The sequence below is a fragment of the Mustela putorius genome, unplaced genomic scaffold (assembly GCF_011764305.1).
Source record: "Mustela putorius furo isolate JIRA1106 unplaced genomic scaffold, ASM1176430v1.1 tig00000253_pilon_pilon_pilon, whole genome shotgun sequence".
Classification (NCBI taxonomy): domain Eukaryota; kingdom Metazoa; phylum Chordata; class Mammalia; order Carnivora; family Mustelidae; genus Mustela; species Mustela putorius.
In genome coordinates, this window is record NW_025421329.1 from 2,221,452 (window position 1) to 2,238,795 (window position 17,344).

The following is a 17,344-nucleotide window of genomic DNA, read 5'->3' on the forward strand; positions in this document are numbered from 1 at the left end:
TGTCAAATACCTTGTCTCTTATTCATACACAAAACATCTATTTTCCTTCCTTCCTCCCTTCCTTCCTTCCTTTTTCCCTCCTTCGTTCCTCCCACCTACCTCCCCTCCCTTCCTTCCTCCTTTTCTCCCTCCACACTCTCTACTTTCCATCCTTTCTTCCTCCCTCCCTTCCTTTATTTAAGAAGGAAGTGGGCTTTCTATTTTATATGGAATATCATGTTCTTGACCAATGTTTAAAAAAAATTACAATGCTGATACAATCAAATCCTCATTATGTGGAGAAAATGGAAAATTCTTAGAAACTGATTACAATTGGATATATGTTTTAATGTATTGGCTTATACTTTGTGTACTTATTTTAATAGCTGGGGGAGAGAGGGTTGATATAAAAAGCCTGGCTATTAAAGTGGAAAATAAATTTAACTTGAGCTCATTTATATACATATCACAGAAAATTTCTCATAAACCCTTTTACCAGAGGTAAAAGTGTGCTTAGTGTTTGCTTTACCAGTTGTCATGTGTGATGATTGATAAGCCATGTCAGTATTCTGTAGCCTCAGTTTCCACCTACAAAGAATAAGTAAATTATTAGTGTTATCTCCAATCTCTCTAATTCAAGAGGCTGTTATGGGGATCAGTTGAAATAATGAATGTAAGATATTTGGAAAAATGTAATTCTCTATAAAACTCTTTGGCAATATTACTTCAAGTATAAGTTATTTTCACATTTTAGGTTTTGGCAAATTTAGGAGATTGAGATCATTCTTGCTTTGACATCTATTCTGAAAACCAGACCTCTAGACATTTATCATGTCATCTCTTGACGTTGTTCAGTCAGAAATAAATTATTATCAAGTATTCAGTTAGTACTTTCGTAAAAGAAAAACTCATTTTTTTCCCCTCTCCTGTGTAGGGAAAAACCTGGTCCTTCCTCATCGCACATTTATTCTTTGTGAAATGTTCACACAAAACATTTCACTCTGGTCACCAAATATGTGGAGGTTTCTCCTCATACCTTGCAATTCTCTGGGACACCAGCTGGGTATCCTACAATTTAATGCAATTCTGACACTATCTACTTGAAGATAGTGTCAGATCCCCTAGGTTAAGGGCTCAGCTCCATAAGGCTACCTATTCCCCAAACCCCTACACCTAAACCCTTCAGATGCCAGCAGCAACCTTGGGTTATCACCTATGTTTCTGAACCAACCAGCTATAGATCTAAGGTCCCAACAACCTCCTCTTGGGTTCAATTAATTTTCTAGGAGGGCTCACAGAACTCAGTGATACACTTACATTTACCAGTTTATTAAAGGATATGATAAAGGGTATAAATGAACGTTTAGATGAAGAAGTACATAGAGCAAGGTCGGGGAGGATCCGGACCACAGGAGCTTCTGTCCCTATGGAGTTGAGGGCTTCCTTTACTCCTCTGGTGTGGTTGGGTTTGGCAACCTGGAAGCTCTCTGAACCCGTACTACTGGAATTTTATGGAGACTTCCTAAGATAGGCATGGTCAATCATCAACTCCCATTTCTAGCCCCTTTCCCCTCTCTGGGGGATGAGGGGCAAGGCTGAAAGTTTCAAGCTTCTAATCCTTGCTTGGTCTTTCTAGTGAACAGCCCCCTTCTAGGAATAATCCAGGAGCTCACCAAGAGTTACTTCATTAGAATAAAAGATACCCCAAGTGCTCCTATCACTTAGGAATTTATAAGAGTTTTAGGAGACCTATATGAGAGATGAAGTCAAAGACAAGTATTATATTAGAGCAAAAGATGTTTCTAAGTTCTTATTACTTAGAGAATTATAAGAGTTTGGGGAGCTCTGTATCAAAAACTGGGGACAGAGACTAATATATATTCTCTATTATCTCATAATATTATATTTATTTGACAATTAAAACCACTATTAATGTTTGTAACTATTAATATCATCTTATTTGTAGTCATTAATGATGTAATTGTTATTATTACCAACTCATGTTTGTATTGACAGTGCAGATCATACCACAGAATTCTATTGCTCAGTACATGCATTGAATTAAATTAAATTATACCAGTCTTGTCACCACACTTAACTATCTTAAATTTATAGTCTAATCTTTAAATTTTCAAAAAATACTCTTATATCATGATGGTTTCTCCCACTATGTGTCATTTTACAACAAAGCTACAAAAAATGAGTAAGGATTAACTAGTTAAAGTGGTATAGTAGATATGTAACAAAGTAACCATAAAGCAATATGGTTAAATACTGTAATGATCTGGACCAGGTAGGCTGTGCTACAACTATAGACAACCTCAAGATCTCAGCAGCTTACATTCAGAGACCTTGGCTAATGGACATTCTGTCATCTCATAGTTGTGCTCTTTTGAACTGACAGCCTGCTCAGCTTTAGAACAGAGACCTTGCAAACTCATGCATGAACTTTTTACTGTCTCAGCTTAGAAGCAACAGACACCATTTCTGCTCCCATTTCATTGGTCAAAATATTCACATAAACCTGCCTACCTGCAGGAGGCTAGGGAAATATTCCTGAATAAAAGAAATACTTGCCAGGCACCACTTTTCTGCCAAAGTTAAAGCAAAAGCTTGAGGATCACAACACAGGTATCACAGATTTCTAAGATTTCTGCTTTATTCTTGTATCTCCAAAGAATTTTTTTTTTAATTTTATTGGAGGTAAAACAAAGAGTATAATCATTTATTTACTTAAAAAATATTAATAAAACTTATTGTGTGCCAAGACTTTTCTTTGGGAGGGGAATGAGCAGAGAGACAGGGAGAGAGAGAGAATCTTAAGCAGATTCCATGCCCTGTGTGGAGCATGTGTCATGCTTAGTCTTAAAACCCTGATATCAGAACCTGAGCTGAAATCAAGTCAGATGCTTAACCTACTGAGCCACCAGGTGCCCCGCTACCAAGACATTTTTAAGCATCCTCCTAAATCCCAGAAGATATAATGGTTGTCTTCAAATACATAATTTGTCTCCATCTCCTGCCCATCCACACAAATAAATAGATAAGATCATCATATCCATTGTATGATTTGAGAGCATTCTCTCATTCTCATCACTCTTACATATCTTCCCACAGATGTCTGGAATTCCATAATTAATGAGTAATTTATGATGGCCAGGCATTGTCTTTTCTCTGCAATTTTCCTTTAAAATGCAAATACTCCCGAGATCTGTAGATAATTAATTTCCTAATACCTTAACATGAAGAAATTCATCAAATTACTTTTCACTTTGGCAGGATGAATTAGAGGATGATAAAAGTGCTCAGGGCCTCAGCCTGGAGGAGGAGGGGAATTGGAAGGAGGTCTGGAGCAAGTTTGGGAGAAACAAAAAACACAGTGGGATACAAATAAATTTCACTTAGCTTCAGTTTTTTGCTAAAAAGAGATACCCTTTAAATACAGAGGAGGGGAAAAGTTACATGTGATTATCTAGAAATAAGGTAGTTATTTGCTTTTGGAGGTGTTGTAGACAAAATTTTTCACTATGAAAAAATAATATTCTTTTATTAATTTAAGAGAGAATGTTTCCTTACATTTCTCTCCTCTGTCTATTCTTCTTGGTGGCTTCTTTTCAGTATATATCTACATGTTTGCTTTAGGTTGTAAAAGGATAAAAGTAATCAATAAATCCAATGGTTCATTTTATAGTGGCACGTCTCTCCTATGAATTATTAATTAGCACAGCTTTATTAATACAGATGAATGTTTAAATTTATGATTTCAGTCATGATTCTTCTTCTAAGTCTTACCGTAAAAGGTCTCAAATGAAAAGTCTGACCCATCTTCCATGCTTCCTAGACCTCGTTTGTGCATGTACCTTATTTCTTCCAACCTACTTCAAATATAATTCACTTATTTTCCTCCAACCACAAATTTCCCTTGGGCAAGATTCAAATATATGCAGATTTACTTGTATATACATTATCTGCAACCTTGAGAGTGTTGATTCCAGGATAGGCAAAAAAATGTAGGCAACATGGAGAGGATAATTAGAAATAGGAACAAGGGGAAAAAGTTGAAAGAAAAGTCAGAGAGTGTAGATTTTCTCAGCAAAACGTTGGGAAGGATATAGGTAGGTGTCAAAACACAGGTCTTAGAAACACAGTATTCTAATACATGTGGCTTGAAAAATGAATAGTCAGATTGGTGAAATTCAACAACTGCATTATTTTAATGTCTGGGACAATGCTGTGTCCTGAGAAAATTAAAGGGGTATTGTGGGACTTCACTTATGCAGGATATCCTTTTGAATGTATATTACCTAAATCATATAAAGGAAATTATTTGTATTGGTGATTATCTTGGTTAAATCTAAGAGGTGAGTGTAGGGTTGATGGCAGTGAGGAAAGATTCCTTTTGACAGGGACCATTATGAATAATATTGATGTAGAGGTACTATAATATCATAGATATTATCTTATATGTCGTACTGTTTTTGTTGTTTTTAAGTGAGCATAGAAATATTTTATAAGGATTTTGTAAGTTTGTCTTGCCCTCTATTTCTTTTCTGCAATATGATCTTAAATTTCCTCAATGGCAAATTCTACCAACAGTTTTACTTTTAGAAACCTAATCCAAGCCATTCAAAAAGGATCAAGTGATTTCTGCCCTCAGTATCAGTTAAAAGGAAAAGATTTATATCTGTCAGTGATACTGGATATTCAGGAAAACCCCTTGTAACTGACAAAATATAGTGTGCCCAGTTTGATGTTCTTTGAGGGAGAACATGTAATAAGAAAATAGATGTTAATATAAAAACGATCAGAATCTGAATATAAACCAGATTTTATTTAGGTTAAAAATGATGTTCCCATGAAGTGTAGCTAAAAATTGATATATGAGGTTTTTTTTATAGTTTTATGTGATTATGAACAACTAAAAGTTGGGTGCTTGTTTTCATAGTACATACCTCTGTGATTTCTACTTGAGAACCATGCTAGATGATGTGTGGAATGTAAAAAAAAAAAAAAAAAAAAAAAAAATTAAATTTTGCTGGTAGGAAACACCTAATACCAATAGAGATCCCTCAAAACTGGATGGTTTTCCCTCAATGAGTCACAGAGTTTAAGAAGTAATGACTTCCAATGGAAAAGACAACAGACCTGCAACTTCACTGCTTCCTCTAAGCATTGCAGCAATAAGCAAATTTGGAATTCTGTATTTAATTATTTCACTGCAGTGTAGGTTTTCATTTTAAGGCGTAGTCAAGTAAACCTTATTTTCTTATCCAAGTTCCCTTCTGAGAAGGTTGCCATGGCAATGAGTTCTCAGCCTGAAATTCTTAAATGCCAGTTTTATTTCATTATCTGAGTTTCCATTACAGGCCACATCAATCAATGCAGTCCCTTCTTCAAGAAGACTTCTGCAGCCTTAAAAAGATGACCCTTTAATTTGTTACCTCTGCTCCCCTGCCTCACTTGGTACCACCATTTCCCAGCCAGCTCTTCATTTCAAAACACCCTCTGCCACAGAGCCACGGGCGTGATCTTCTTCCCTCTTCTCTTTTTAGACTACATCTAGTCTTGGTTCTCAGCTATCTCATTTACGAAGGATAATGCTAAGTCTCTATGTCTTTCCTAGCCGGGATTCTAACAGCTGGGTAACTAATGATACTATTAATAAATAACAAGAACAGAAGCATTTTTACATTTGCACTTCGCTTTATAGTTTACAACAGTGTGTTCCTATACATGATCTCATTTGTTATTCAAATTGTCCAGCTAGCTCTCTATGATTAGCCAAAGAGGGGGAAAAAAGGCTAAATCAGAATTTTTTTTTCCTCTGTCTTCCCTGTGTTCACCTTTTATAAGCTATCCTAATTGGACATTAGGGGTACAAAATCTCGAATAATACCCTCATCAGGTCATTATTACTGGCAATAACCAGTGACCAAGTGCGGATAGTAGAGACAAGGAGGAGGGAGAGCATGGAAAGATGATAAATTCATAAGCCACACCTGGAAAACTTATAACTATACACCTAAACCCATATTTTCACATACTGCACAATTCATGCCTCCTGGTTGGAGAGATGACTAGAATTAGATCAGTCATTTAGCCAGGAGATAGAGTAATTAAAATAGTTAATATTTTTGAACCATCACTTGGTGCCAGACATTGTGTTTTACTCATTTAGTCTCTGAACTATCTGAGTTAGAGTGTGTTTTTTTCCAGAGGAGGAATATGAGCCAGAAGGGCCATAAGGAAATTGCTTAAGGTCTTACTTCTAACAAAAAGTGGGGGTGGGATTTAAATTGTGAAAGTCTAAATCCCATGCTTTTTCCCCTTCCCCTGCGTTTTTAGTTTTTCTTTCTTCCTTCCGTCCTCCCTCTTGCTTTCCTTCCTTCCTTCCTTCCTTCCTTTCTGAGGGTGGTTTGGGACAATGCAATCCATTGGGGGGGAGGGTGCCACTAGCATTTTGTGGGCAGGGCCAGAGATGCTAAGACATGTGAGCTGACCAGGCATATGCTGAGAAACTGCCCCTTATCCTGTACAATGTTTTAATGTTCTGCTTGACAGTCATACAAATAAAACCTACTTATAAACAATAGTGTACATTAAAAACGGAACTTTTGCTTTCAGTATTAATGAACCACCATGAACATTAAGGGAAACTTGTGCTTAGTGTGCTCTGCATTTTGCCAATCATGCCATTGTTGGCCACACCACTTAGGGTAGTTGGCAACACAGCACACCTGTGTGAATCTGCATTTGCACATGTTTTTTTCTTCATGGTGATTCCATGTGAGAAAGCACCTCTCTGACCACGTCATTACGTGCTGCTTAATTCATTGTATGTGACACTAAGCAATATGTAGTCATGCCTGACTATTTACATGTTGAAAACAGAACTTGACTTTGTCACTTTCCTTTTATATCTCTTTCATATTACCCCTAGAGCATTATATAGATTTAAAAAAAAAAATATGTATTGTCTTAATTTGGGTTCCCCCTGAAACAGACCCTGAAACAAGGATTTGTGTACAAGTACTTTATTTAGGAAGCTAGGACAGGAAGCACTGACAGAGGAATGGGGAATTAAGAAAGGGAAGAAAAGGCAGCCAAGAGTCAGGTTGTAAGCAAGCTACCACTGTGGGTGGCAGAGGGTCACTCCTGCTGGGGAGCTCTGGGAAAGTATGTAAGACCTGCCTAGGATTTGTCCCATCTGAAGAATGAGGGGACCTGGGCCATTTATCTTTGACTTCCACTTGTGGGTAGCTGAGGACTGCTCCTGGGGGATTAACTCCCCAGACTTTCTTGTCTGCTCCTTGGCCAGGCTGAGAGACTACCCTGAGGCAGAATCCCATAAGGGGATCTGCTGGAGGTGGGCAGCTACTGGAACACTGAGTTCTGGGAGGATGTGGGTGGGTCACTGACACCTTCTGCTTCATGAATATAGCTGAGTAGTCCTATTTATAGATGTCATTTCAGCATACTCAAGAGGGCTTTTCAAAACAGTTGCTGTAAAAAGAGAATGTTGGGTCTGATTGAATTGCGAACTGTTGGGTTAAGTTAAACTGAGTTTCCAGTAGGGCAATGTGCTAAACACATTGCCCAGAGATTTTTATTCTTGAACTCAGCATCCAAATTCTCTGCTTCTTTAAGTATAGTGTGATGTACAGGTTGTGAGGATAGTAATTAATGTGACTAGTATTATAACCTATGGAATGAACAGAGTTATTAAAAGTGAAATTAATTCTTAGGTAGTAGAGAAGTAGTATCACAATATTGTGTCAGCTTGGTTGAATTTTTTTCCTCATCATCTCGGGACACTAAATTTTGATTCATCACACAAACAGCAGAAAAGTTGGCTGCCCAAGGTTGGATGTATGTAAGATCGTTCATCAATTAGAAGATGCAGTACATATTGAGGGTAAGCAATTGGATTAGGTAGTTAAGTTTGAATTTCTTTTTCCCCAATATAAGGATTCTGCCAAGTTATGTCTTCTTTTAACATTTTGGGAAATGCATTATCTTCTGTTTTCTTCAGAAATCTTTCAGGGGCGCCTGGGTGGCTCAGTTGGTTAAGCATCCGACTCTTAATTTAAACTCGGGCATGATCTCAAGGCCCGGGTCAGCCCATCCTGGAGTCTGCTTGTTTCTTTCCCTCTCCCCTGCCCCTCCCCCTGCTCATGAATGTGCTCGCTCTCTCTCTCTCTGTCAAATAAGCAAATAAAATATATATTTTTAAAATGCTTACAATATGCCTATGATCAATTCTTTCTGAAAGGTTATCTGAAACTTTTTGCTTCATCTTTTATAAGTTTGAAAGAATTATTTTTTAGTCACTTTTACATTCTGCACATGTAAATCTACTAGCAAAGACCAAGGAACATATATTTAAAATTAAAGTATAAAACATCTCAATTTATCCAGATTTGGTCCTTAATTATTTTCAGTTCTTTGCATCAGGCTAAGGAACATTCCCAGGAAAATCATTACTGTTTCTACAACAGTGTCTTTCAGAGGAAATACTGGCCTAGCACACTGTCAAAGAAAGTATATTTCAGAGAAATTTGTATAGGACCCATAAACAGATTTGCAATGCAAACGTTCGTCTTGAGTGTTTTATTTTTCCCTGACCTGAGCTGCAGTTATTAGATCACAGTATCATGAGGAAAATAGTCAATTCAAAACACGGACCACAGAGTCCCGAGCCTACCATTAGATTTGAACAACAGGGCAATTTTGGCATATATCTAGAGGGTTAATAGTCTAGAGCCACGGCAGCGGCTTTAAACTGTGTATTTCTTTCTGCAAATGTTCAGATATGTTTTTCAGAAGAGCCATTTCAATGTATAGAATCTAAGGTATTCTTAAGTCGTTAAACTGAGAGACTAAAAGAGCAAAACAAATTAACTGATACCACTTTTAAAATAAAAAGAAACCTGCCGGTATCAAGAACGCTCTCTAGACTTGTTTATGCATTATTCAGTACAATTATAAAGATAATTTTTTTTCATGAAAAATATGTTACAGATTGAGTCCTAGCCACAGCCTAGCCATCTTTGTTTTGAACACTTACACACTCCTGAAATGTGTAGAAGGTGAAATATTTGCTTGGCAGGTGTCTCATGGAAAGAATATAGTGTTCCAGTTATAATTATGGCCCAAGTACAGCAGTGTATGAACCACCCAGAGCTTTGTCCCTAGGAGCTGAATAACTAGTAGAATCTTACTGAACCCATTGTTTGGGAAATTTCCTTGCTGCCACCCAAATGTTTACAAATATAACAGAAAAATAAATAGAAATAAAAATGTAATAGACAATAATAAATAATAATGGAGGTTGATCCCATCATTTTCACGAGACTAAAATGTGTTCATGTTTATGAAGTCCTTAGGAGACTTCATGGTAAGTTTCACTGGTAATCATTTGTCCAGAAATCCAAATTGAGCGCTACTGCTATGGTCCAGTCACTGTTTTAAGTCCTTGGAATATGTTGGAGTTTGTGAAGCTTACATTTTACTTGTAGTAATTTTCATTATAATGGGTAGTGGTGTTAGTACTATTGTTATTAAATAGTTTGACAATATTTCTAGATGCTGTGGATTTATTATTATTATATCCCTGGGAAAGTATCTCATATATCATTGTCTGGTACCTTATTTCTGTAATTCCTGAATCTTCGAAAATCTAAGAAAATAATAGAGGTGAGTATGGATTCAGCAAATGGCAGTTCTGTGAAACGATAATAACAGAATTCTCAGTCAACACGTATCCATAAAGAAGGATTATTATGTGACCAGCCCTGTAAAGATAGCAAGGAACCATAGAAACAATTTCTAAAATTATTTAAAATTTTTTCAAGTGCTCCCCATTTTAGAAACAAAGTCTCAAAGAGACTTCAAAGATTTTAAACCTAGTAAAAATAATTCAAAATAAAATAACAATACTGAACAGTGAAAAAATGCAGGAAAGCCCAATAGTACTCTGATTATCCCCCTGTGGTAACTATTTTTTTCTCTTTAAATTGAAATATCAAAAAGCAAATTATTTCACACAAACTAATAAACAAATATACAGGTTTCTTTGTTTTGGTTTTCGTTTTTGTTTTATTTTCCACACATACTTCTTGTCCATTGACTGATCCAGAACTAACGGTGCAGGCTGGGGAGAATTAGCAAGAATACCCCAGACTTTTGGAAAAGGCTCCTCAAACCTTATAGAAATAACAAAATGAGCATGAATCTACATACCTCACAGTCTAATGTACAAGAGCCTCACAGGGTGCTGCAAAATGCATGCAAAAGTGGGAGCCAAATTTGAATTTAACTTTCTCTTGCAAAGGGCAGAGGAATGGCTCTGCACTTAGTTTGCATAAATGAAGATCTCTCGCTTATGCCTTTCAGGGAAGACTAACTGCTCTGTCAACGCCTTCTGCTTCCAGTTTTACAAAATCTTGCTTATCTGATTAACTACAATTGCCACTACTCTAATCATGTGTATTCATGAGTATTTGTGGGTCAAGGTCAAGGCGGGAGGAAGGCTAGCTCCCCTCCAATATTACACAGTATTTATTCTTTGGAGCAAGTCTTACCTTGTCTATTTTATATTGGTTAATGTCTGTTGTGTATCTTGTTCATAATGTAAACATTAGAAAAAAGATGTATATATCTTAAGATGATCTTATTACTGCTCATTTAATAGCAACACAGAAGCACAATCTGGTGATTTTATATGCAAGAGATGGGTCTTATATCTGCAAAACTGGGGTACCAAAGGAGGTTTTTCAGTTGTCTAATTTGAATCTTGAAGTATGGAAGGCTTTGAGGCATGGAGTGCTGTTGGTTTGATGCCTCACTGATCCCCAGACTAGTCTGACTTCTACGGCTGAATAGGCAGACACTTCTTCCCTTCTCACCACTTCATGTGTGTCACTCAGAAGTTATGGTTTTGGACAAAAAAAAAAAAAAAAAAAAAAGCATAACATTCCTAGAGAAAGGAGTTTCAGGAATTCCAATAGATTTTCTCTGCTAAAAAGTCAAAAAGCTCTCAGGATCTGATTATACATTTGGTATTAAGAATTTTAACTAACAACAACAACAGCAAAAAAAAGAATTTTAATGAACTCAAGCCTAGTATGACATGTTTTTTAAATTATGGGTAATTTGAAACCTTCTTTCTTTTAAACAGTGGTAAAGGCAAACTGCAGCATTTCTTTCTCTGCATTACCTAAAATCGAAAGTATCTGGCAATAGATACAAATTAAGCAAAAGCTTGCCAATATTTCCAATTAGCCTACTGGTTTACCTGCACACACATTTGAATACTGTAAGCTATTACTTAGGAAAATTATTTCATATTCTCACTCAGTAGAACTCTCCATAATGTATACCCATGACATTATCACCAAAGTATGGTATCATTGACTTGCTGTAAATAATTAAGAGATATGACTTCATTATTCATTATGATAATAACTATTCACTATGATAGTATTAATATGAAACATGGAGAGTAAGTATCTGAAATGGATAACTCCATATTTATTCTATGCCTTCATTTAGATTTCACATTGTATTGTTTCTATTTAAATATAGAGAGAGACATTTTCTCAAGGTTCAATCTTAGCTGTCTTCTTCTGGAGTTCATGTCTTCTGGGCTAGAAATTTTCATCCAGTGTAAGGGTTCTGACATACTGCATCAACACCCTTCTATTGCTTTAAACAAGAAAATATGTTCCATCAATTTCCTAAGACAAGTGAAGGGGATGATTTTATGGCTCTAGAAATGTATTTCTATTATTCCATTAGAAAAAAAAAAATGTCAATGACTAATTTGGGGGCCAGGCACTGCAAATTTTATTGTTCTAGTCATACGACCTGTGTGACAGCATTTCCAGTTTTGACAAATTTGGCTTAAATTATAGTCAAATGAATCCCTAAGCTTCAACTATGTATTTTTCTAAGGACCTGTATTATAAAGAAAATTTAAAGATATCATGCCTCAAGACAATTTAAGAAGCAGTTTAAAGAACTGTATACTTCAGCTCCAGAAAATACTGTGCTTCTTTCTAAAGTAACTGATTTGGCAGCATGAATAGAAGTATCCAGATACAACGAATCACAGGCTAGAACCACATCATAAATCAACTTCAAAGATATGTTTTTAATGCTAACAAATCATCTTCTCTCAGTGTCAAAGATATTACTATAATTTAAATTTGACTTCTTTGAAAGCTTCTCATTAGTATATTGGAATTCTAAGGAGTACATTTGTAAGCCAGTAGCATTATAACTGGTGTGTACCCTTATAAGTGTGAATGTGTGTACTCTGCACACACACACATGTGTATTCTGTAAATCCACATAACCTCCCTGAGTTATATCATACTTGAGTTTTGTCAGGGCATTGTTCTGTGACTTTGTAACACCTTGATATTGACCTGGTTTCAGAATGACTTTGTGGGATCACCGGAAGAAAGCTGACCTAAGAATTGGAAAGCTAATATTTTAGTTCTGGCCTTTCTACCTGATTGATTGCTGTGTAAACCCATCTTTCTTCATCTGTGAAATGGGGATAATAAAATCTGCCCTTAATGATATCAGTGGAAAAGAACAACTGTTGGTAAGGATGTGGAGAAATTGGAACTCTCATACATCGCAGTGGGAATGTAAAAGAGTACACCCAATATGGAAAACTGGGTGGCAGTTCCTCATGGGTTAAACGCAGAGTTATACCTAAAGAAAACAAGCCATATGTCCATCAGTTAATTAATGCATAAACAAAACATGGTCCATCCATACAGTGGGATATTATTCAGGAATAAAGAGAATGAAATACCAATACGTGGCTGTTACATGGCTGGAGCTTGAAACCATTATACATGAAAGAAGCCAGTCACTAAAGGGCACATGTGATTCCATTTGTGGGGCATATCCAGAATAGGTAAATTCATACAAACAGAAAGTAAATTAGGGGTTTGGGGTAGGAGAAGAGAGAAAAATGGGGGCTATCTGCTAATGGGCAAAGAGTTTCTCTTTGGGGTGAGGAAAATTTTCTGGAGTCAAATAATGATGATGTTTGCACAACTCTGTGAAAATGCTAAAAAAAAAAAAAACACACTGATTTGCATACTTTAAAATGGTGAATTTTATGTTATATGAATTATAACTCAATAAAAAATTCAAAAACCCTGCCCTTCCTATATCAGAGAATTATTGTAAGAATGAAATAAAACTGGAAACTTCCATAGAATCTAAATCATATTCAATAATCCATGCCACTGCATGGAGAAGTACACAAGCCTCAGTGTTTGTAACTAGATAAAGAGGGTTTGCATGAAAATTATCTTCAAGTCCAGTCACGGGTAAAGTCACATAAAGGTCTACTGTCACTCAGGACACTTGCTGTGAAAAGCTTTACAGAAAAGTTATAAACTGTACCAAAAAATTATTTTAAAAAATAGAAGACACAGGAGAGCTGTAGAGAAATAGAGTTTTTGTTGAGACTTGCCACTATCTACTTTACATGTTAATAGTAGTTGCATTATAAGTGCAAAACCCTGACTGGACTACACAGCCCCGACAGCCAGAAGCTGCATTCGGTTCATCTCCATTTCTTTGGACCCCTGGACACAGAGCCCTGACTACAGTGGATGCTCAACTGAGACCAAATGAGCTTTGCTGAGACTTTTTCTTTCCTTTCTTTTTCCTCTTCTCCCTCTTCTTCTTCTACTCCTCCTCCTCCTTCCCCTCTACTCCCCCCTCCCCCTACTCCTCCTCTCCCTCCCTTCCCCCTCCTCCTCCTCCTTCTGAAATCAATATTTTATTTGGAACACTAAGTAAAGTCTATAGGCTACTGAATGGACTCCAAGCACCACCCTCTGAGGGCATCCAATGCTGTCCCTTTCTTGTTTCAAGAAGAAGAATGTAAACTCATCTCAGGAAGCCACACAGAGGCAGAGTTGAGGTCAGTTCATTCCATGCTGCTTCTAGGCCACCATGGCGTGTCCTCTCCCAGACTGTCTTTTCTCAGGGCTGCGTTCTGCATCTCTTCAGGTATGATGACCGCACAGTCCTTCCTACCCTTCTTTGCCCTCATCCAACCTGAACTCCTGGCAATACTTGACACGAGTACCATTCTTTTAGGACTCCTGTCTCTCTTGCCTTCCAGAATAATTCTCCACTCTCTTTAATTCCTTCCTACCTGGTTGTTCCTTCTTAATAAGTCTTGGTGGCCACCTCTCTGGCTTAAGCCCCTTGTGACCTCTACTCCTCCTGATCAGCAAAATGTCTTCCCTTAGAAGTGTCAATCAAACCCTACTACTTTGGCAGTGTTGGGGCTTAAATTACTACCTACAAGTTCCTGATTCCCAAATGATAGCTCTAGCTAAGACCTTTTTCTTGATCTTCATAACTAAATATCCAGCTATTTGTTGGGAAATTCCACTGTGTTTCCCAGAGTGCCCTCAGTCTTAGTGTGATGGGGGTAACCTGCTTGAATTCCTATAGCCACTGCCTTTGTGAATGTCACCGGCAGAACCATGATGTACAGCTAGAAATCCAGGAGTCATTCTGGACTTCTCTATCTCACTCCTCTCCTTCCAATGAGCCATCTGTTGCAGCCCATTTGACCTCCTTAATATCTCATACCCTTCTGTCTTTTCACTAAAGCAGACCCTAAACAAGTATATAGTTTCAAGAAATTTATTGAAATTCATTTGAAATTTATTGAAAGTTCATTTTTCCCAGGACGGACCATGAGGCAGTTGGGAAATGAGATGGGAAAGAGGAAAACCTATAATGGATGAGACAGTAAGGAGATTATTACTAATGGAACCTGAGGCAGTCTAGCCATGGAATCTCTGAGAAACCATGTTGTAGAACCCATGTTGGAATTGTTCTACCAGGGGAGAAGGCATCTGGGGTATTTCTCTACCAACCCTACACTCCTTGTTAGAGGTTGCCCCATATAAGAGGAAAAACAATTTTCCCTCTACCCTCTGAGTTCTTAGCTTGAGACTTCTGTAATAAAATATAGATTAACAAGATAAAAAACAAGTAGAATTTTATTAACAGGTATGCCCTGCATATACATGGGAGAGACCCAGGGAAAAAAATAAGTAACTCAAAGAATTGGCTTTGAATTCAGGCATAAGTATCATCTTAATAGAGGAGGGAGAGAGTGGAGAGAGGCCTCTTAAGGAAGAGTAAATGATGTTTAGGAAAGAGGATGGGTCTTGGAAGAATAGGTGGGAGATATGATAGCTTGTGACAAAGTTTGTCTGGGTGTGGTGTCAACTTCTAGTATTTTCTCCTATGATAAGGGTCAATCCTCCCTAGGTGATGAAATTAAGATTCTTCAAGGAGGAGGATCTATGACAGTTGGAGTCCTTTTGGATATCTATCTTTAGGCAGACAGGAATTCAGAGAAAGACATTCCCAGTATTTGCTGTTTTTTAAATGCTTCTAGCTCAAAATTACAATATACCAAAGTGGCATATTTTGGGGTGGCATGTCCTGAAATCTTATAATTTTATTTTGGGGTGGCATATTCTGCTACTTTTTGTCCCTTGCATGATGGGCACCTCCTACAGTCATAAATCACCTTCAGGCAGACTCAGGAAGCCATCAGTATGGATGAAAGTTATCTGCAGAGGACCTTTGGGAGGGCCCAGGGGAACGTGGACAGCTGGGAGCCTCTGCTATGCTATCCCCTCTACTCCATCCCAGCCACCATTCCCCATTACTTCTCAGTTAAACCACTGAGCTGGGGTCCTTGAAGTTTTAGGGTTTTTTTAAGCCTTTATTTTTAAATTTTTACACATCCTGCCTGAATGATCATGTTAATGATCTTTAACATAACATACCTCCCTTCCCTTTAATTAGAGATCCTAAAGAGCTCCCCATAATTTTCAGAAGGAAGCCTGATTATCTTAGCCTGTAAGTTTGGTGCCCAAGGCACCCATAGCAAACTTACAGGGGTAAGGCAAGATTTCTTTCAATTTTGAAAGAAATACAGATGCTCAACATTTGTTGGACAACATGTAAACTATTAGTTTCAAGGTAATCCACAGTTTCAAAGTTAGGACATATAGCATCCCTTTGTATGATAACATTTTATTTCTGAGCTGGGTTTTTGACTGTTATTGTGATAAAAAGGAAACACCAAATGAAAATCTATGTGGAACAGGAAATGTGGATGACAGAGTCCAATCTGGTTTATATGGCTACTGAGTTAGTACATAAATATTTAAGTTGTTTGGATGCAAATACTTAAGAAACAAGACTCCTGGAAGCCTGGATGGTTCAATTTCTTGAGCATCCAACTTTTGATTTTGGCTCAGGTCATGATCTTAAGGTCTTGGGATTGAGCTCTGCATCAGGCTGTACACTCAGGGCAGAGTCAGCTTGAGATTCTCAATCTCTTTCTCCCTGTACCCCTTAACCACCTCTCACACACTCTCTCTAAATAAATTAATAAATATAATCTTTAGAAGAAAAAAAAAGGACCCTTAGTCATCTAATTTTGGCTTATGGGCAGCCATGCCTATGACACTGAGGGTGCTGTGAACTGAAAAACTGGAGAACTGGAGACCCTCTATGCCAGGTGCATTGCATAAGGCCCTTGCCAACCTCTTACACCTCTGCTTCTACTCTCAGATACAAATTTTTCACTCCATGGAAGATCTGGGGAGGTCATCAGACCTTTATTCCTTAGCATGAAACTTTTCCTCTCCCAAAATTACCTTTCTTAGTGTCTTTACTCTTTACTCTTGTCAACTAGAACTCCACAATTCATCGTAAGGAGCACTTCTGCTGGAATGAGATTCCCTTAACTGGTGCTTTTTGCCCCAGCTAAGCTTTATAGGACCCTGGGTCCCCATAGCATCTGTCTATAGCTTCTGTGTGCCACTCTTTGTGTGGAACCCCCAGTGGTGATTTACTTGTTTGTTTGTCATTCTAGTCTGTGTGTTCCATGAGCTTTATGATTATGGACAGTTCATTTGCTATGATCTTGCTGGTGTTTTTATTGGGATCATGTTAATTTAACTTATCATTAATCATCATGAGTGCCTACCATGGTATAATTTCTCTAAAAACTGTGAGCGAGTGAATCAAAAAATGAGGATGAATGTAAGAAAGAATAAGACTATAATAATTAGCCTTTACTCTTTGTTTTCTTATTTACATTTTGAACATTTTCTATCATGGTACCTTTGTATATCCTAGAGGATCTTTGCACAAGTCACCCTCTGTGTCTAGAAAGATCTTCCCTCCCCCTTCACCTGGGTCATTTGCTCTCCTCATCCTTCGGATCTCAGCTCTGTTTTTTCTTCCCTAGGGAAGTTTTACATTTACATTTGTATGATTATGT

The 17,344-nt window shown here is 37.4% G+C and overlaps 1 protein-coding gene across 1 annotated transcript in view; it reads left to right on the top strand.

The window, feature by feature from the left end:
• MACROD2 (mono-ADP ribosylhydrolase 2) overlaps positions 1–17,344 on the top strand; it is a 1,942,726-nt gene that overhangs the window by 1,194,765 nt on the left and 730,617 nt on the right. The gene's annotated exons all lie outside the window — the stretch shown is intronic.